The 23,153-nt window shown below is 43.3% G+C and overlaps 1 protein-coding gene across 16 annotated transcripts in view; it reads right to left on the reverse strand.

The window, feature by feature from the left end:
* Positions 1-23,153, reverse strand: part of LOC106562963 (formin-binding protein 1) — a 103,448-nt gene that overhangs the window by 70,124 nt on the left and 10,171 nt on the right. The gene's annotated exons all lie outside the window — the stretch shown is intronic.

The following is a 23,153-nucleotide window of genomic DNA, read 5'->3' on the forward strand; positions in this document are numbered from 1 at the left end:
CAGAGGTCCTTCACATCATAGTAGAATAGAATAGAAGTGTGTAGCAGAATAGAAGTGTGGACCAGATGTTATGAGTAGGGCTAAGAGGAGACTTTCCTGACCATATGACCTGACAAGGAAAAATGTATTGGCAATAGGCCTAACTACAGCCCAGAGGTTTTCCTGGTCAGTTCACATGGTCAGAGACAAACTCCCGGCCCTTGTTACGAGGAATAAGTAATTCCACTGAAAAGTACCACATAGCATTAACATTAGGCTGATTAGGGTGATTTGGTTTCTTCTAAATAACAGACCAGGATAATAATCAGGAATTCCATCCTGATCTTAGCATCTTGAGGAAAGTTCCCCAGGCTTTGTTGCTGAGATACTGAACTACTGGACCTAAGCACCAAGTCATATGATGTAGCCTAAAGTCCTTAGGACTTGTGGTCCTTACAACTCATTATCTAAATAAACATACAGAGCAAACGGTGAGCGCCACAGGTCAGTATATCAGTGTCAGTATTATCGTTGTTTTGCTAATAAAGTACTTTCCTAATACGGCATTATCTTTGATCTCTTATAGCCTAAATGTCATATCTATTTCACAAGCGTGGGAGGTGAAAGGGTGGTTTCAATGAGGTCTTTCTAAGAATATCTCTCAACGAGAAACTCTGATGAACAATAAATCTGTGATCGGTTGGTTGGTTGGTTGTGTAAAAGCTTTTTTCTCCCCCAATCGGTCATGAGCTCATTGTGATGAATACCCCATTGGTGCTAACAAGTCTACATGCACCGACAGAAGTTCTGGTCCTTGCCTGTCTAATAAACTACAGCAGGATAGAGGAAAATGTCTGATTGCTCAGTAGTTTTCCTATTCTAAACAACCAACAAATGTCATGTCATGACATATAACAATCTCCCCCCTCTCTCTCTCTCTCTCTCTGTCTGACCTCAACACAAAGGCACAGTAGAGCAGAGAGGAGAGTTGTACTCTGCAAAATAGTTGTTTTGTTTCCTCCCTGCCCTATCAATGCATTAGGCTACTCCAGCGTGTCTCACGAGTATGGGCGTCCGACCACCAGGGCAAATATTTAGTGGGAGATGCCGACCTGGGTCCCGAGCACACAGAGGCTTTGTCCATTGGACTGGGTAGGAATAATAATCTCCACTGGAGGACTCAGTAACCCCTAGGCGGAGGGGACAGACACACACACACACACACACACACCACACACACACACACACACACACACACACACACACACACACACACACACACACACACACACACACACACACACACACAAACACCACACACACACACACACACACACACACACACACACACACACACACACACACACACACACACACAAGTACCTCACACGCACACACACACAGGGCTCCACTGGACAGTGAGTATCACCACAAACACTTGCCTTGCTGAACTAAAAAGGCACAAAAGCACTTTAAGTGCCCCCTTCAACCCCATCGCCCCCCCACCCTACTCCCCCTAAACAATGACTTTACACAAGACTGTAATGATTAACCTAGACTGAACCTCTCCCTTCCTTCCCTTCTCTTGATGTGGCCGTTTCAGCCTGTTCTGAACCACAAGCAATGACTCCTCATCAGCCTGACTAAAACCAGCTCCGATCTTCCCCATGCAATATAAAAAGCCTATATGGCGTTTAGAATATAAGTTCTCCCTTAATATTTAGCCTCCTATAAGCATACTTTTGTTTCAGCTGTCGGAGAGTTTTACTCCAGCCAGTTGAGCTGTTGATAAAGTAGACAAAACGGTCCTCTAAAAATATGTATACACACATCCTTTTTTTGCATAAACGCAGCTGGCTGAGTGTGCTGACATCAGCATGTGTGTTAGTGCTGTTGTTTGCATGCCATGCACATATTTATAGAAACATGACCATGGCTAGTCATGGTGTGTCTGTCCACACGTGTGAACGTGCGTACACGCGTGTGGGCTTGCTTTGCATGTGTCCTTCCGTGTGTGTATACTCAACAGAGTGGGTCCTGTAAAAGGCTAGGCAACGCTTTTCCCATTTCTCATAGAGATTATACTGTCAAATCACACCACTGTTTAGTCAGTCAAACCCTTCACCAATGTTGGTTAGGGTTGAGTCTGAGCTGTCCATCACCTCACTGGCCCCTTCGCCCTCTCCTCGCTCTAGTTGAGAAACAGGAAGTTGCTACTGTTCTGCTGTTAGCAGGGCTCTAAAGTGAGGCCATTGTGGTCGCATATGCTCCTAAATATTTAGCTGTGCTACTTGGAATTTTATTTTGGGAGCACCAACACGACTAGGGGAGAAAAAAAATCGCCAGGAATAATCGTTGTTATGATTAGGCTTTGCTGTACTGCTGCCTCCGAGTGCCATAGCCCGCGGGCACCTATAGTGCACCTATATCAAGAGCACCTATAGGCCTAAGGCTCGTCAATCAGATGGCTTAGATTACAGTGTCTGCAGCTTGCTCGAGTGGACAGCAAAATTGATACTGTGAGAGTTCCAAACGTTTAAAAGAGAGACTGTCAACGAATACAGCAAAGAGCTGCTGTTTTTATGAGTGAGTTCATGTTTACGTTTTCATTCAGCTCTGTCAACCCTTTTAATTCAACACTTTTATAAGCCAAAAAATGAGCTTCTCCCTTATTCCACTTCAACCAGCACTGCAGCTGCAATGAATGAGTGTATCAAAAGGCTTGCATTGTTATTATTAGTGGAAATATTTCACTTTCTCTGGTCATAGGAGTAACAACATGAATTTGTGGATGAGGCCAAAATAATGCGGAGTGACTCGAGTTTCGCCATCAGCTGGAAGACGGTGTCCCCTTTTTGGTCATGGTCAGTCTCAGCGGACGGTGAGAGAGCAGAGGGCTGCTCCCTCCCTCCCGCCGCTGAAACTGATCATCAGATGCAGGAATCATCAGTAAATTGAAATAAATAAAAAGTTTCTGCCCACTCAGCTGTGCTTCACAAGCAATACAACAACTGATCTATTACCGGTGTGATCATCAACCTTAAGTTTTGAAATATCATTTGGAAATGGTCTGAGAAGAACAACATCAGCAAGGCAATTCAAGCATAGCCAATATGCACAAACCTCTGCCACAGACTGTTTTTAATAGGTTATTGTTGCATAGGCTTAAGATTTTTAAGTCATTTTTTAAATAAATCTGAGCAGTAGATCTCAGCTTGCAGGTATTTGTATCAACATTTTACCTTTTTATAATAAATGAAAAACTACATTTCACCTCCTTCCTATAGGCTATAGTAATCAACAAAAATTCCAGACTTTGAACAAGCTACAGTCATGACATTTTGTACATACAGTATATGCATCTCCTCTTAAGCAACACGTTTCCCATAAGGACTAGGGCTGAAAGTCCTTTAGGTGCCTTTTGGCAAACTCCAAGCGGACCTTTCACTGAGGAGTGGCTTCAGTCTGGCTTGGTTTTTGCTCTGACATGCACTGTCAACTGTGGGACCTATATAGAGAGGCATGTGCCTTTCCAAATCATGTCCAATCAATTTAATTTACCACAGGTGGACTCCAATCAAGTTGTAGAAACATCTTAAGGATGATCAATGAAAACAGAATGCACCTGAGCTCAATTTCGAATCTCATAGCAAAGGGTACTTTGTAAGTAAGGTATTTCTGTTTTACATTTTTTATACATTTGCAAACATTTCTAAAAACCTGTTTACACTTTGTCATTATGGGGTATTGTGTGTAGATTGATGAGGAAAACAAACTATTGCATCAATTTTAGAATAAGGCTGTACCTTAACAAAATGTGGAAAGAGTTAAGGGGTCTGAATACTTTCCGAATGTACTGTATATGCTTTATAATGCTTTTGAATCGCACTTCCGGTTTTGGTGGGAAATACCGGGTTTCCCGAGAGAACAGTGATTTATTCTTGGGATGGAACATTTGTAAAATACTGGAAAAACATTCAACCCCCATGAGGACCTAAAAGCTCAGCCCATTACATTTCCTGCATTTTTTTTGTTCCCCACCAAACTTTGAACAAGCATATCTCCTGTCCCTTTTGAGCTACAGTCATGAGATTTTGTACAGTGCCTTGCAAAAGTATTCATCCCCCTTCGCGTTTCATTTAAATGGATTTATATTTGGATTTCATGTAATGGACATACACAAAACAGTCCAAATTAGTGAAGTGAAATGGAAATAATTACTTGTTTCAAAAAATTACAAAAATTAAAAAATGGAAAAGTGGTTTGTGCATATGTATTCACCCCCTTTGCTATGAAGCCCCTAAATAAGATCTGGTGCAACCAATTACCTTCAGAAGTCACATAATTAGTTAAATAAAGTCCACCTGTGTGCAATCTAAGTGTCACATGATCTCAGTATATATACAGCTGTTCTGTAAGGCCCCAGAGTCTGCAACACCACTAAGCAAGGGGCACCACCAAGCTAGCGGCACCATGAAGACCAAGGAGCTCTCCAAACAGGTCAGGGACAAAGTTCTGGAGAAGTACAGATCAGGGTTGGGTTATAAAAAATATCTGAAACTTTTAACCTCCCACGGAGCACCATTAAATCCATTATACATTTTTTTAAGAATATGGCACCACAACAAACCTGCCAAGAGTGGGCCGCCCACCAAAACTCACGGACCAGGCAAGTAGGGCATTAACCAGAGAGGCAACAAAGAGACCAATGATAACCTTGAAGGAGCTGCAAAGCTCCACAGCAGAGATTAGAGTATCTGTCCATGGGACCACTTTAAGCTGTACACTCCACAGAGCTGGGTTTTACGAAAGAGTGGCCAGAAAAAAATAAGCAAACACGTTTGGTGTTCGCCAAAAGGCATGTGGGAGACTCCCAAAACATATGGAAGAAGGTACTCTGGTCAGATGAGACTAAAATTGATCTTTTTGGCCATCAAGGAAAACGCTATGTCTGTTGCAAACCCAACACCTCTAATCACCCAGAGAACACCATCCCCACAGTGAAGCATGGTGGTGGCAGCATCATGCTATGGGGATGTTTTTCATCGGCAGGGACTGGGAAACTGGTCAGAATAGAAGGATTGATGGATGGCGCTAAATACAGGGAAATTCCTGAGGGAAACCTGTTTCAGTCTTCCAGAGATTTGAGACTGGGACGGAGGTTCACCTTCCAGCAGTACAATGACCCTAAGCATACTGCTAAAGCAACACTCAAGTGGTTTAAGGGGAAACACTTATATGTCTTGGAATGGCCTCGTCAAAGCCCAGACCTCAATCCAATTGAGAATCTGTGGTATGACTTAAAGATTGCTGTACACCAGCGGAACCCATCCAACTTGAAGGAGCTGGAGCAGTTTTGCCTTGAAGAATGGGCAAAAATCCCAGTGGCTAGATGTGCCAAGCTTAAAGAGACATACCCCAAGAGACTTGCAGCTGTAATTGCTGCAAAAGGTGGCTCTACAAAGTATTCACTTTGGGGTGTGAATAGTTATGCACGCTGATGTTTTCAGCTTTCTTTGTCTTATTTCTTGTTTGTTTCACAATAAAAAATATTTGAATCTTCAAAGTGGTAGGCATGTTGTGTAAATCAAATGATACAACCCCCCCCCCAAAATCAATTGTAATTCCAGGTTGTAAGGCAACAAAATAGGAAAAATGCCAAGGGGGGTGAGTACTTTCGCAAGCCACTGTACATCTATGTATCTGCTCATGAGAAATAAGTTTCCCATAAGGATCTATAAGCCCTATTCACAAAAGGTGAACATTCTGAAAGGGTGTGTCGACTATCTACAGGCACTGTAATTCTATACAGATACAGTTAACAATGTATAAATGTTGGCAATGGGTGTGCGTTAGTTACACATAATATCTCAGACACCACTGGCCCTATTTTGACAAAACTTGGGTGAATGATATGTCTTGCCATGGAGATCCAACATTAACAAAATTACACTGATTGGCAAAAGGGAGGCGCTATAGCAATAACTGAAAACTTCAATGCATCTCTCTATCAAGCAGTCAAGTCCGTTCTCTGACGTCCCATCCATTGTGAGCTATCAGTGCGGATTTCCGGCGAGGGAAAAAATACTTAATTGTTTGAATAATTGTCACAAATTGGGGGGGTGCTGCCTCAATCGTGGGAGACAGCATGTTTACTGTTGCCTTGTTTAAGTTGGGAGCACCAGTGCTACCAATTAAAACATGTTAATTTAGATCCCTGGCTGTGAGTCACTGTAACTGGAAGGGTGGTAAATGACTCATTCATTGAGGCCTTTACAGCAGAAATCATTTGGGCTTTGCTCATCAGGGAAGTCCTTGTCAGTTGTCCAACTGATTGTATTCAACTGAAATGTGTCTTCCACATTTAACCCAACCCCTCTGAATCAGAGAGGTGCGAGGGGCTGCCTTAATCAACATCCATGGCACCCAGGGAAAAGTGGGTTAATTGCCTTGCTCAGAACAACATATTTATACCTTCTCAGCTCGGGGATTCGATCCAGCAACCTTCCGGTTACTGGCCCAACGCTCGAACCACTAGGCTAACTACCGCCATGTGACAAATAAATGCGCTGTCCCTGAGCTCAGAAGTTCAACTGACACCAAGTGACAGTAGATTTGTGCTAGTGTTACATAGCCTACATTTAATTTAAACCAAGTAAGGTTCCTTCAGATACTGTATCATGTATTTTTTTAAGTAATGCATTGCAGATTCAATTGCTACTAAAGGTATTCTACAGACTGTGGAGCTCAGGTGTGTAACTGTCTCCTAACTAAGACAGAGATGTTGAAGATGAGGAGAGAATCACCAGTTACTGATATACACTCACAGAGCTGGTAATCTTCATCTGCAGTATGGTCTGCAGATACTCCTCAAACGGGGTCAGCTGCTGGGTCTCATGGCTCAACCCCGTCCCTGCACCCATCCCCGGGTTCGGCGCCGAAGCCCTTCTCAGCACATCCGTTTTCATCATGTCTGTTTTGGGCGAGCACACAGTGTCCAGGAGTCCAAAGAACTCACTCCGCCTGCGCAACATGCTCATGGTCATTGCACACCAATTTAGGAGAATGTTATAGAGCAGCCAATGACTTTAATCCATTTCAGAAGGTGAAAAACACAATGGTGGAAAATAATACACGTTTTGACCAAGATGTCCTTTGTAGATCACAACAATAAGTCCAACAGACCGAAGATTCTAACAAAAAAGAATGAAAGAACCAAAAGGGGCAAAGATAGAAGCCAAGGATGAAGAGAGACTTCCAGAGAGACTTCCAGAACCAATCTAACCAGTCTAGAACTTTACCAGCACTTACCCAGAATGCCAAGGGCTCATGACATGACTCAGTAGAAACCTGGTTTTGACGTGGTTATTAATCTGATCACAAACCCTTTCGACCTCACCCCGACCCCTCCGCTACCCCACCGCCCAATCAAATGTCACCGTTCTCTCGGAGATTACTACATCGGGCCAATGAACACACGTCAGCCATTGTTCTTAGAGCTGTTTTTCAGAGTTTGTTATTTTTGAAAGAGATCAAAGTCTTATTTCTTACATAATCGCATTTTGTCTGGAATAAAAGGCAAACGGTGAAAATAAAGAGAGATTTCTAGGATTTAACCAAACATGTGATAGAGCTATGCAGATGAAGAGTGGGTGGAAAAACATATAGCCTAAAGCATACTGAACTATAGGCTTATAGGCTCTTGCTGGTATAATATATTAGGTGATTGGAACACATCCATACTGTTTAAGGAAATTGGAACCCATCCAGCTTTCCAATACTCTAGAGCCCTGAAACTCAACGATGGACCTCTGATTTAGATCTTGGACACCCAGTGGGTGCAATTCATTATCAGGTAGAACAGAAAATCAGCAGGCTCTGGACCTTGTAGGGTAAGAGTTGAATACCTCTGCTCTAGAGGGTCTCTGTTCAGGATCTGATCTGGTCTGCTCGACCAGGGATGGGCAACTCCAGTCCTCGGGGGCCTGATTGGTGTCACACATTTGCCCCAGCCCCAGCAAACACACCCGACTTCAATAATCGAATCAGGATCTTCAGTTTAGAACGCAATTAGTTTAACAGCTGTGTTTGCTAGGGATGGGGAAAAAGTGTGACACCACTCCCACGAGGATAGAAGTTTCCCAACCCTGTGCTAGACCTTGATAACATTGGGTGGCTGGGTGATATGGGAGGGTGATTCCAGTTAGTCCACATCTTCCCAGCTGCACGGTGTAGGCCCTGTGCTGTTGTTACTGTAGGCCTTACAATGCTATCTAGTGGTCCTACTACTTTCCATCAACGAATCAACCTTAAGCTCCAAACATACAGCCAACTGGCAGCCTCCATGCCCTGCCCTGCTGCAGACTAGCACTCACGCTGAGCATAGGGGTGTTTAATGGGCAAGGGCGAGCAGTTAACAGTGAATGTAATGTCACAACAATGGCACCCCTGCCCAGAGGACCAGCTGTCCAGAGATAGCACTGTGGTTGAATCCAAATTGACACCATATTCCCTATGTAGTGCACTACTTCGGACCATAGTAGTGGTCAAAAGTAGTGCACTAAGTACAGTAGGTAATAGGCTGCCATTTCAGACGCAAGACTCAATCCCTCTCCAAGGCCACCAACACTAGGCTCATGCAGGTCCAGACCACAGTCAGCAAGGGAAACTCTTCAGAGCATTTCAGTTACAAGCTATCGTAACGTGCAGTGGTGTCATGCACCCCCAAAATCTGAGGGGGCATAAAGGATGTGAGGATGGCTATTTCCTGCAATCTAGAGCCATAATCATTATGCTTAGTTCTATGTCAAAAATATGTTTATTTTTCTGCATATCTAAGCATACACTCTTAGAAAAAAGGGTTCCAAAATGGTCATTCAGCTGTTCCCATAAGAGAACCCTTTTTGGCTTCAGGTAGAACCCTTTTGGGTTACATGTAGAACCCTCTACCTGGAACCAAAAAGGGTTATTCAACGAGTTCTCCTATGGGGACAGCTGAAGAACCCTTTTAGGTTCGAGATAGCACCTTGATCTGTCTGTATCCTCCTGACAGGTGGTTATTCTGTTAAAAAGGATCGGACCCTTATTTTCAAATTCCGCCTAAAATGACTTACTCAAATCTAACTGCCTGTAGCTCAGGACCTGAAGCAAGGATATGCATATTCTTGGTACCATTTGAAAGGAAACACCTTGAAGATTGTGTTAATGTGAAATTAATGTAGGAGAATATAACACATTAGATCTGGTAAAAGATAATACAAACAAAAAAACATGCGTTTTCAATTCTTTTTGTATCATCTTTGAAATGCAAGAGAAAGGCCATACATTCAGATAGGAGTATAGGTGTGATTTAGATTTTGGCCACCAGATGGCAGCAGTGTGTGTGCAGAGTTTCAGACAAATCCAGTGAAGAATTACATCACTACATAATAAGTCTGCCAGGAGTTTGCCCAAATGTCCAGGTCTGTGCCCAAATAATTTGAGCTTCCACTTTTAAAAATCCACCTTTCCAGAAACAAGTCTCTCACCGTTGCCGCTTGCTATAGACCACCTTCTGCCCCCAGCTGTGCCCTGGACACCATATGTGAATTGATTGCCCCCATCTATCTTCAGATCTCGTGCCGTTAGGTGACCAAAACTGGGACATGCTTAACACCCCGGCCATCCTACAGTCTAAGCTTGATACCCTCAATCTCACACAAATTAGCAATGAACCTACCAGGTACAACCCCAAATCTGTAAACACAGGCACCCTCATATATATATCATCCTAACCAACCTACCCTCCAAATACACCTCTGCTGTCTTCAACCAGGATCTCAGTGATCACTGCCTCATTGCTTGCGTCCGTAATGGGTCTGCGGTCAAACGACCACCCCTCATCACTGTCAAACGCTCCCTAAAACACTTCAGAGAGCAGGCCTTTCTAACCGACCTGGCCCAGGTATCCTGGAAGGATATTGACCTCATTCCCTCAGTAGAGGATGCCTGGTTATTCTTTAAAAGTGCTTTCCTCACAATCTTAAATAAGCATGCCCCATTAAAAAAATGTACAACCAGGAACAGATACAGCCCGTGGTTCACTCCAGACCTGACTGCCCTTGACCAGCACGAAAACATCATGTGGCATACTGCAGTAGCATCGAATAGCCCCCGTGATATGCACATTTTCAGGGAAGTTAGGAGCCAATATACACAGGCAGTTAGGAAAGCAAAGGCTAGCTTTTTCAAACAGAAATGTGCATCCTGCAGCACAACTCCAAAAAGATCTGGGACACTGTAAAGTCCATGGAGAATAAGAGCACCTCCTCCCAGCTGACCACTGCACTGAGGCTAGAAAAAACTGTCACCACCAATAAATCCACGATAATTGAGAATTTCAATAAGCATTTTTCTACGGCTGGCCACGCTTTCCACTTGGCCACCCCTACCCTGGTCAACAGCCCTGCACCCCCCACAGCAACTTGCCCAAGCCTCCCCATTTCTCCTTCAACCAAATCCAGATAGCTGATGTTCTGAAAGAGCTGCAAAATCTGGATCCCTACAAATCAGCAGCACTAGACAATCTCGACCCTCTCTTTCTAAAATGATCAGCCAAAATTGTTGCAACCCCTATCACTAGCCTGTTCAACCTCTCTTTCATATCGTCTGAGATCCCCAAAGATTGGAAAGCTGCCATGGTCAGTCATCCCCCTCTTCAAAGGGGGAGACACTCTAGACCCAAACTGCTACAGACCTATATCTATTCTACCCTGCCTTTCTAAGGTCTTCGAAAGCCAAGTTAACAAACAGATCACCGACCAGTTCGAATCCCACCGTACCTTCTCCGCTATGCAATCTGGTTTCAGAGCTGGTCATGGGTGCACCTCAGCCACGCTCAAGGTCCTAAACGATATCATAACCTCCATCGATAAGAGACAATACTGTGCAGCTGTATTCATAGACCTGGCCAAGGCTTTCGACTCTATCAATCACCACATTCTTATCGGCAGACTCAACAGCCTTGGTTTCTCAAATGACTGCCTCGCCTGCTTCACCATCTACTTCTCAGACAGAGTTCAGTGTGTCAAATCGGAGGGCCTGTTGTCCGGACCTCTGGCAGTCTCTATGGGGGTGCCACAGGGTTCAATTCTTGGGCCGAGTCTTTTCTCTGTATACATCAATTATGTCGCTCTTGCTGCTGGTGATTCTCTGATCCACCTCTATGCAGACAATACCATTCTGTATACTTCTGGCCCTTCTTTGGACACTGTGTTAACATTTTTAGGATAGGGGGTAGCATTCTGCATTTTTTATGAAAAGCGTGCCCAAAGTAAACTGCCTGCTACTCAGGCCCAGACGCTAGGATATGCATATAACTGGTAGATTTGGATAGAAAACACTCTAAAGTTTCTAAAACTGTTAAAATAATGTCTGTGAGTAAAACAGAACTTATTTGGCAGGCGAAACCCTGAGGACAAACCCTCCAGGATGTTTTTTGTTGTTGTTGAGGTGACAGTGTTTTCAATGTTTTTTTTACATGTATCTAGATTTCTAAGGCACTTGCTTGCAGTTCCTATCGCTTCCACTGGATGTCAACAGTCTTTAGAAATTGGTTGATGTTTTTCTTTTGAGTAATGAAGAATTATGGCTGTTCAGAAAGAGGGTCGAGTCTAGTGTACTGTTGTGGTTGGGGCACGCGACCTGAAAGCTCGCTCCACTTTGTTTTCGTCTGGTATTGAACACAGTTTATCCCATCTTATATTTTATCGATTATTTACGTTAAAAAATACCTAAAGTTGTATTAGGAAAGTTGTTTGAAATGTTTGGATTAAGATGACAGGTAACTTATTCAATATTTTGTAGTCATGTTGCGCGAGTTGGAACCGGTGTTTTTATGAATAAAACGCGCCAAATAAATGGGCATTTTGGATATATAACGACGGAATTTATCGAACAAAAGGACCATTTATGATGTTTATGTGACATATTGGAGTGCCAACAGAAGAAGATCTTCAAAGGTAAGGCATGAATTATATTGTTATTTCTGAGTTTTGTGTCACGCCTGGCGGGTTGAATTATGATTGTCATGCGTTTGTTTGATGGGGTGCTGTCCTCAGATAATAGCATGGTTTGCTTTCGCCGTAAAGCCTTTTTCAAATCTGCCACGGTGGCTAGATTAACCTCTTACATCTAGACGTTCCGCTAGCGGAACACCTGCTCCAATATCCAATGATAGGCGTGGCGCGAATTACAAATTCCTCAAAAATACAAAAACTTCAATTTTTCAAACATATTACTATTTCACAGCATTTTAAAGACAAGACTCTCCTTTATCTAACCACACTGTCCGATTTCAAAAAGGCTTTACAGCGAAAGCAAAACATTAGATTATGTCAGCAGAGTACCCAGCCAGAAATAATCAGACACCCATTTTTCAAGCTAGCATATAATGTCACAAAAACCCAGAAGACAGCTAAATGCAGCACTAACCTTTGATGATCTTCATCAGATGACACACCTAGGACATTATGTTATACAATACATGCATGTTTTGTTCAATCAAGTTCATATTTATATCAAAAAACAGCTTTTTACATTAGCATGTGACGTTCAGAACTAGCATACCCCCCGCAAACTTCCGGGGAATTTACTAACAATTTACTAAATTACTCACGATAAACGTTCACAAAAAGCATAACAATTATTTTAAGAATTATAGATACAGAACTCCTCTATGCACTCGATATGTCCGATTTTAAAATAGCTTTTTGGTGAAAGCACATTTTGCAATATTCTAAGTACATAGCCCAGCCATCACGGGCTAGCTATTTAGACACCCGGCAAGTTTAGCCTTCACCAAAATCAGATTTACTATAACAAAAATGTTATTACCTTTGTTGTCTTCGTCAGAATGCACTCCCAGGACTGCTACTTCAATAACAAATGTTGGTTTGGTCCCAAATAATCCATCGTTATATTCGAATAGCGGCGTTTTGTTCGTGCGTTCCAGAAACTATCCGAAATGGTAAATCAGGGTCGAGCGCATGGCGCAATTCGTGACAAAAAAATTCTAAATATTCCATTACCGTACTTCGAAGCATGTCAACCGCTGTTTAAAATCAATTTTTATGCAATTTATCTCGTAAAAAAGCGATAATATTCCGACCGGGAATCTCCTTTTCGGCGAACAGAGGAAAAATCACAAAGACGGGGGCGGCCAGGGCACGCGCCTAAGCCCACAGTCCCTTGATCGGCCACTTGAGAAAGGCGATAATGTGTTTCAGCCTGGGGCTGGGATGACGACATTCAGGTTTTTCCCGGGCTCTGAGCGCCCATGGAAGACGTAGGAAGTGTCACGTTAGAGCAGAGATCCTTTGTAAAAGATAGAGATGGCAAAGAAGTTCAAGAAAAGGTCAGAAAGGCCACTTCCTGTAAAGGAATCTCTCAGGTTTTGACCTGCCATTTGAGTTCTGTTATACTCACAGACACCATTCAAACAGTTTTGGAAACTTTGGAGTGTTTTCTATCCAAAGCCAATAATTATATGCATATTCTAGTTACTGGGCAGGAGTAGTAACCAGATTAAATCGGGTACGTTTTTTATCCAGCCGTGAAAATACTGCCCCCTAGCCATAACAGGTTAACAAGAAGTTAAGCTTTAATTTGGTGTATTGCACTTGTGAATATATGAAAGTCAAATATTTCTGATTAAAAACATTTTTTTTCGCTCTCTCCTATTTCACCGGATGTTGTGGAAACGTTCCGCTAGCGGAACCCCTAGCCGTAAAAGGTTAACTAACCTCCAGATGAGCTTCAATGCCATACAACTCTCCTTCTGTGGCCTCCAACTGCTCTTATATGCAAGTAAAACTAAATGCATGCGCTTCAACCGATCGCTACCAGCACCTGCCCGTCCTTCCAGCATCACTACGCTGGACAGTTCTGACTTAAAATATGTGGATAACTACAAATACCTAGGTGTCTGTTAGACTGTAAATTCTCCTTCCAGACTCACATTAAGCATCTCCAATCCAAAATGTAATCTAGAATCGGCTTCCTTTTTTGCAACAAAGCATCCTTCACTCATGCTGACAAACATACCCTCGTAAAACTGACTATCCTACCGATCCGTGAGTTCTTGTGCTGACGTTGCTTCCAGAGGCAGTTTGGAACTCGGTAGTGGGTGCTACGCGCTTCAACACTTGGCGATCCCATTCTGTGAGCTTGTGTGGCCTACCACTTCGCGGCTGAGCCGTTGTTGCTCCTAGACGTTTCCACTTCACATTAACACAACTTACAGGGGCAGCTCTACCGGGGCAGCTCTAGCAGGGCAGAAATTTGACGAACTGACTTGTTGGAAAGGTGGCATCCTGAGGGTGCTACGTTGAAGGTCACTGAGCTCTTCAGTAAAGCCATTCAACTGCCAATGTTTTTGCTATGGATATTGCATGGCTGTGTGCTTGATTTCATACACCTGAAATAACCAAATCCACTAATTTGAAGGGGTGTCCACATACTCTTGTATATATAGTGTACTAAGGAAACCTCATAGAGAATGCTAACTAAATGCTAACGAGTGTATTGCGAACATTTTGAAGATGCTCACCACTTAGCTAGATAGCTAACTAGCTACTAAATTAGAAAACCAAATGCACAATTGCAGAGCATCTAGCACATTTCAGACAGTTAACTTAATAGTAATAAGATATCTAGCTGGCAAACATTTATTTCGGCATGCCATACTGTAATTAGATCACCTGGCACACTCTGCACGACAGTGAGTGACTCAAAAGGCTCCGGTCTCTTTTCGTTGGTCTCTTTTCGTTGTGTGCGTGTAAACAAACACCATGTGACTGGGGACTACTATAAGCTACATAATAATGCGACAGATGAAATGAAGAACACAATGTTCTTCATCTCCTAACGTACTGCACAAGGTGACTGCAGGTATTTACTTAAAAAGTAGCTACAAATATTCAAATGTATAAAAAAAAAATCGAATAAATAGTTTATACGGTATTGACGGTATTGGAAAACCATCCTGTGACTTTTTCCAATTATTATTACTACAGAAAAACATTAAACAAAACATTTGGTTTCATGGAGGACTGACTAGAATTGTGAGGATGACCACACAATTTATTTTCATCATGAGCCAAATCTATTGGTTTCTACCCAAAGTTACAAAGGAAATGTTGTGATCTATTTAATAAACACAAGAGACCAGCAAAATGAATAAACAAGTGTGTTGGTATAGCATGAACAGCGGCATCTATTGGTCAAAACCTGTTACTTTCACACTACTTTACGGGAAATAATGCAACCGGCTTCAATAATTAATTGCTCTGAACAGGGAGAAAAAACATCACTAGATTCACAGGGAATACATTACATAGTATGGGCTATGTAAGCAATACTTCAGGCTGCAACTTCCTACTACTTGTCAAACATAGAGAACTGACGATACTGTATACTGGTTGTTGGGGTGGGATTGACGTGTGTTCCGTGGGTGGCTTAAAAAGGAAAGAAAAGATCCTCATGTCTTTCTCATTGGTAGGAAGAAGTTTGGTCCAAATCGGATGTTGGATACCGTATTTATTTATTTATTTGATCTGAATCCTATAAATTCAAATGACCAATTTGGGTGCAATCAATTAATTTATCTGAGATACAATTACATTTCAACAAAATAATTTTTCAGGAATGCCAATCGTACCTGTTTCTAACTACAGAAACAATTTCAGAACAATCTGTGATGGTGGGTGTCATGGCGTGCTGAAATGACACGGAACGACTCACCAAAAACCTCTGTTCATAAATAGCCCATAGCCTTTCACTGAAGGCTAAATGAAGGAGGATGGAGTAACTCTAGTAGAAGGACTTCTCGTTTTACCATGGCCCTCCCAATTTTAGTTACCACTGCTTCATATCGCAGTCCAGGAAGACCACCAGGGTCATTTCACATTTCACAGGATCAAATCACCCCCTAGTAGGAATCCACCTCAACACAACCTCCTGCCAGCCACTATACACCCAACGCTCTATTTTGGGGGGCTCAGATTGCCTGTACTGCATGTCTTTTAAGCAGGCACACACCCTCCAGGTAAACACGACAGTGTATGGTGTCTGTTCCTGTGTTTTCCTTTAGTCAACACTCCAACACCGTACATAAATCTTTGACTAATGACATAGTACCTCTCTCTACACCACGTAGAGGCCCGGAAAGGCCGTGACCTCATGGTCTGTACGGACATAAACACAGACAGAAATGGCAAGGGCAAAAATGTGGCCGTAAAGGTTAAAGTGTCGAGATGGGGCAGTATAGACCTACTCTGTGTAGTGACCACGACAACGTTAATTAGGCTTCTCCATCTCTGTGTTTCTAATGTTCATAGGACACATCTTATTGCTCAGATACTTCCACAGTTGCTTTCTGTCTGCTTGCAGTAAATAGGCCTGTCATCTGATTTAGACCAGGACAACCATGTGAAGTAGGAAACAACCCTCAAGTCTTTTGTGAACTGACCCTTTCTCTCTCTCCAACCATCAGAGAGGGTTTCATGCAGTCTGGACTGGAGACATTTCTGTTTATTAGTCATTTAGTCAGTTGTGATTAAAGATGTTTCCTAAACCACCAAATAAGGAATGCTGTTTTGGTTGCGTCTACTGCTCTGGCTCCTGGCTGTCACTCTGGCAAGTTCCTTTGGATGATCTGGCAGAACACCGTGTCTATCCATATATGGTTTGATTTATGGTAGGTATGTGGAGTGAGGGATAAGATTGTATTATGTTTGTGTGGTCAAACTTTACTGTACCTCAATGGGGCTAGTTGGAGACTAGCTGCATGCATGAGTATGTATCAAAGTAGGCCATTGTGGAAATGAGAACCGGGTCTTACGTAAGAGAGAGAGACACGCCAGCCTACTTATGCACCTTCCTCTCATTTCAAACAATCTATCACCCAGACTGAGAATGTGCCTGTGGATGGGGATGAAATGGTATGCCCTTGCAGATGGTCCTTCTGGGGGAATGGATGTTGTCAGGGACATACTGGTTAATTAGTCTGCTATGGATGGAAGAGCAAAGATGTTCTGCAGTGATGAGAACAATAGACATGAAAGCTTCGGGCCACATAGGGTTACAGAGACTGCACTTTGGGGCGATGGGGTGGGTTCTACACTGCTGTACAATCTAACATGGACAGACATCTGGCTATTAGTTTTGATTCAACAATTGAAAGTTAATGTGATGACTTTACAGATTTGAGGAGACAATGTCCTCACCAACATTTAGACCCACCTCACTAAAAATAATCCCTGCATAGCTGTTATTGAACCCCCTTCCCCACACACACACAATCTCTTTAGTTCTTCAGAGGATTAGATCCATGAGAGAGAGAGAGAGAGAGAGAGAGAGAGAGAGAGAGAGAGAGAGAGAGAGAGAGAGAGAGAGAGAGAGAGAGAGAGAGAGAGAGAGAGAGAGAGAGAGAGAGAGAGAGAGAGAGACAGACAGAGAGAGAGAGAGAGAGAGAGAGAGTGTGGGGGAAGCAATGTAGGCTGGATCATTCTACTCTTACTCAGATACATATTCATTTAACTGACACAAGAGATAGGCCTGGGCCAATCACTTGAATCTCTGAATCACTTGACATCAAACGGCCATTAAATGCACCTGCCTTCCAAAGCACAGAGCCCTCGCTCTTTCATATACTGTAAGCACATCTGGTCTGCATATTATCTCAAAAAAATCGTACGTTTTATTGTTTTTGTTGTTTTGACTTCTATTTTTTCTATTTTAATTTTCTTGTATGTATTTGCTGCTTTAGGTTGCGGGTCTTATTTTTCAACAACAATCAGTGCAGTAACTAACTGCATGTTGGAATTGAAAAGACAAAATATTTTATTTTTATTTTTTATCTCTACTATGAAATCAGTGGAACACTGGACATGCTTGCCAGCCGTAGAGCCCTTTACAAACACGTCTGTTGAGAGTGACTTGTACCATACCCTCTCTATCTGGTCCCTGAGACTAATTTGTTTCTGGAGGTGTGTCAATAGCTTTCGGACCATTTCCCTGCATTCTTTATCACCGATGGACTGATTTGTGATATCATACTGTGGCCAGTTTGATTCTCTCTCTGTCATTTTCCTAACATCCTTTACAATACATTTATAGACACATAGTCTACACTGCAAGGTAGGACTCCACGCAGAACTCTGTGCAAAACGATGGAGAACTATCAGGGTATCGCAACAACTTCCTGTTTCAAAGGTCTGTTTCCTCTCCAAAGAAACAACAGTTACTTCTACCCAGGGGACCAATCAATGGACCAGTTTCCTTTGAAAAGAAAAAAGAAATCCACACAACACCTGGCATAATGAACTGCTGTCCCACGGTGATTGAAAAACAGGAACAATTTAAATACCTGATGGCGGCGATATAAGAAAACAGACAGGCTGAGAGGCACACTGTTCATGTCATATGTGTTACACTAGAATGAGCTCATTCGTAGTCGTCTTCCAAGATTTCTCTCAAAAGGGTTTCTAATGAGAAGATTGTGATCAGCACTGGCAGTCTGTTTATATTAGCAGAGCTACAACAGCCACCCTTTTTTCTATACCACCCTCTTTTAAATTTACGGAGGAAAAGATGTTAAATTCACCAGACGTAATGTTGACATTAGCTGGTCAGTACATTCCAAAGCTCCCTACTAGGGGCTCTCGTTGAGGTCACAGAGACAACAGTAGTGAAACCTGAGTTTAGAGTAAAGAGGAAATAATGCAAACTTTTACGAGGAAGAAACATGGAACTATGCCTACTGGACCTGGGAGGCGTTCTCCTTCTTCATGTTAGCCAGGTGAAGCGAAAAATGAAAGTGTATTTGGACAGGAGAAAATCAAACATTACTGAAACTTATGGTACTTGACCATTTGACTACATTTGTGAGAGGATAGTGATGCTGTCTCTCTGTCGTCCAAAGAAAAAGTCCTCCATCAGGACATGAGAAAGACAGCATGAGAAAGAATAGGTCGACCTTGCGGCGATCGTCCTTGTTGGATGCACGACACACTAGAACAGACTGATGCAATCATCAGCCAGTCATTTGCCTTTTGCCCTGAGAGAGAGAGCCAAATCAATGACGAGTCAGGAGTGATCAACCATGATGGCTGCACTCGATACAGATCAATCCTGGGAATCCATGCTCTTTATAAACAACCACACATCATTATAGCCTAGATACAGTGCAGGTTAAGTTCATTTTGGATATGAGATCTCGAGTGAAAAGTCAAGGCCTGTTTTGCCTCTCATCACTCAAGGCAAGAGCAATCAAATGTTTCCAACATGAGCATAGCTCTATCATGTCAGATATCTTGATCCAGAGCAGCAGATAGACTCCATCACAGACCACACATTAGGCCTGGGGGAAACATCGATATCCTGGGTCATCATCACTAAATGGATGAGCTTAACCCGGGACCTGGCAAGTGGGGCACACACTGTGACATCATCATTGTCAGACAGGGGACAGAGAAAACAGAGGGGACCCATCTGGCACGTGTCACAAACCGTTACCCATGGGGACAGGGCTGGGGCTAGTTCCTCCACATCGCCCCACCCAAGAGAGAGAGAGAGAGAGAGAGAGAGAGAGAGAGAGAGAGAGAGAGAGAGAGAGAGAGAGAGAGACAGAGACAGACAGGACATTCTGTGGTCTGACGCAGAGATGAGTTGGAACATTGGAGGAAATCCTGTTCTCATATGACAAGCAAACATACACAGTTTGCAAGAAGAAATGGCTAGATTTATATTTTATATTGTTCCCAACATCTGTTCAGCTCAACTTTCTATCAACGGTGAAGTCAACAACATCTTGGTTTGTTTGTGTTTTCTTCTTGCCTGCATCTCAAGAGTCAATCTCAAACCAGATAAATATTTATTCAGTTCATGTTTTAGGTTGCTAAGCAACACGTGTGGTGCAAGAGCCAATAATATGCATGAGGGGGGCCCAGGGTCAACTTCTGCTTCAGAGAAACACTGGTAGCACTCACTTGTTCTGACTTCTCTCTCTGCGCTTGTGATCCAGGCTCATCGTGTGTAGGCCTACATCACTGATTAATACTGTGGAAACCTGTGGTGAATGTTTCAATTCAATTTCACTATCGGTTATTTCCTCAACACAAGCCTGTAGCTTCAAACAGTCACAGACAAAACACCCACTTGACTCGAGAGATGTGCAAGCTATTAATAAGCAAGTAGTCTGGCCTACACATATCTTCAATTCACCCCAACCATGAACAGCAAGTGAAAATATCAAGATATAATGCATTAATCAAGACGTGTTTCCTTTTCATCCCCAACTGAAAGTACAAAAGCCAAAAAACTTAACTGGACTGGATCTAAGGTTTTGATTGGGCCACTTACAGTAGCTCATTTACAATCTGGTGATTCCTTGTTGAGCAGTATTATTGAGTTGTTGTTTCATATGCCTTGAGATGTGTGTGACAAGTTAAGGAAGAGAGCGATGATTGCGTTTTGTCTTTTCGGTCACAGCAAGGAACGCAGGGAGCCGACACAAGACATGACAAATGACAGTCATTTGTTCCCCATTATTGTTTACTGGGAAACAAATAGCAGACAGCGTTAGGGGCGGGGGGGGGGGGGGAGACCAGGTTCAGGTGACACACTGATTCACACAGGTGATTCACACAGGTGGCCAGGGCTACTGTGATTAGGCTGCACTCGTGTTCTCTCACGGTGTTGATGAGAGGGTTACAAAGACAGAGACGTCTCCTGACGATTACAGGTCCTACAGCACAGTGAGAAGGAAGACCTGAGTCCTTCCCATAGGATCACAGGGATGGGGCCACACAAAAACATGTCCCCAACAGTAGTAGGGGAGAGTGGGGGGGAGACCAGACACTCCGACACCTGTCCTAAACGAGCTCAGTGTGTGTGGTAGACTAAACCAGATTAAACAGAACCCATTTGAATCATAGCGCCATGGTTCTGCTATTTGTCATTGAAAACGTGGTTGAGAAGTTTCCTTTTCCCCCTTAACGCTTCACTCTTCTCTCCTCCTCCTCCTCCTCTTCCTCCTTTGTGTAGCTCCCGACTGGCGCAGTGGTCTAAGGCACTGCATCTCAGTGCTATAAGCATCACTACAGACACTCTGGTTCGAATCCAGGCTGTGTCACAACCGGCTGTGATTGGGAGTCCCATAGGGCAGCGCACAATTGGTTTGGCCGGGGTAGACTGTCATTGTAAATAAGAATTTGTTCTTAACTGACTTTCCTAGTTAAATAAAAGTTTACTTTTAGTGTAGCCTGTCGTTGAGTTGACTACCGGTTTCAGGAGAGCAGTTCCCTTTAGGGAAAGAGACTGAGAAACTGAGGAGGCACATCCCGTGAAACCACACAAAGACAGAAAGGCAGAAGTAATATGAAAAGCAACACATAATATCATGCAAATCATTAGGCTACTGCTATCATGCCTGGGGAAAATCTGCATATCCCTACATCTCTCTCACAATCTCTCCCTGTCTTTCTCACACTTTCCCTCATTTCCCTAAAACACTGCACTCCCTTTACTGCCTTCGCTCTTTCCTTCTCCCCTTAACCCTTCACTCTTCTCCTTCTGTCCTCCTCCTCCTCCTCTTCCCCTGTGGAGAAAATTGGTTCTCCTTATCTCTTTCAATGCTCCTGAGCTCTTTCTCCTTTGTCCCTCCTTCCATCCTTGGAGTCATGTGGAAGAATTAGAGGTGAACCTAGTCAGGCGGTGAACCTATTCAGGCCTCCTTGAGGGTCAGAGAGGGAGTTAGGGAAGAGGGGGAGGGGGAGACATTAATAACACTGCCACTCGGCAGGTGGGTGAAGGAGTTGTGAAAAGAGGGAGGAAGAGGAGGAGGAGGAGGAGGAGGAGGAGGAGGAGGGAGTATGGAACCCCCCGTCCCAACAGGGAAAGGGGACGTTGGGCCTATCTCCCCCACTAGGGTCCCAGTCCCCTGACCTCCCACTTCATTAAAGGAAAGGTTCACCCACTATGAATGTTAATATTGCTCTCGAATGAGCCATTTATCATGTTTTAGCGAAATTCCTACCTTCGAGAAATGTTTCATTTAATGGAGGGTCTAGCACATTTCTCCTATTTGTCTGCCTCTTTAGCCCAGGGTGCATATCATGGTGCAGTTGCCAGATATATTATAGAAAGGAGATAGGAATCCAATGAATGAAGGAACGTATCACACACACCCCTCCCCCCAGCAGACTGTCGACCAATCACGTGCACACAGCCATGCAATCTCCATTGCAACATTAGCAGTAGAATGGCCTTACTGAAGAACCCAGTGTCTTTCAATGTGGCACCGTCATAGGATGCCACCTTTCCAACAAGTCAGTTTGGCAAATTTCTGCCCTGCTAGAGCTGCCCCGGTCAACTGTAACTGTGGAAGAACTTGACTGGCCTCACTAATGCTCTTGTGGCTGAATAAAAGGAAGTCCCCGCAGCAATGTTCCAACATCTAGTGGAAATCCTTCCCAGAAGGCGGGACCAAGTCCATATTAATGGCCATTATTTTGGAATGAGATTTTCGACGAGCAGGTGTCCACATAATTTTGGTCATGTAGTGTAGCTATGTTTGCTAGCTAGCTAGCTATCCAGCCCATAGAGAGAGCATTGCATTGTGGATTTTGTAGTGAACTTGAGCCACAATGATTTTACATTTATTATAATGCCAAAATTAAACATTTGTTCACAAAAAATAATGTTCTCAAATATTAGTGTTTTTTAACACTGTAAATTAAAGGAATGGGGTGGATTTTTCCATTAAGACTCTCTCATTGAGAGGAACAAGCAGGCTTGGGTTTCAGCCCTGGAAGTGCCCTGAATGTCAAGTGAACAGCATGGGGTACATGGCAAGGGACGTGGACCCTGGGGAAATCCAGGGCCAGGACAGGGGTGTGGATCGGAACAGCGGAGGAGAAGGAACTCAGGAAACTAGAGAGGAAAGCCACATCTCAAACTCTAAAACCTTGGGCCATTCACAGCTCAGTACTGTACTCAGTACTTACCCAACAAGAGCTCGGCATTGTCTGTATCTATTACAACTATCGATGCATGAGCGCCAGTCAAACAAACAAAGCCCATGAGGTTTAGATTAATCTCAGTGAGTCTGGGACTCCAGCCCTGCCCTGTGGCTG

This window comes from Salmo salar, chromosome ssa11, assembly GCF_905237065.1.
Source record: "Salmo salar chromosome ssa11, Ssal_v3.1, whole genome shotgun sequence".
NCBI lineage: Eukaryota > Metazoa > Chordata > Actinopteri > Salmoniformes > Salmonidae > Salmo > Salmo salar.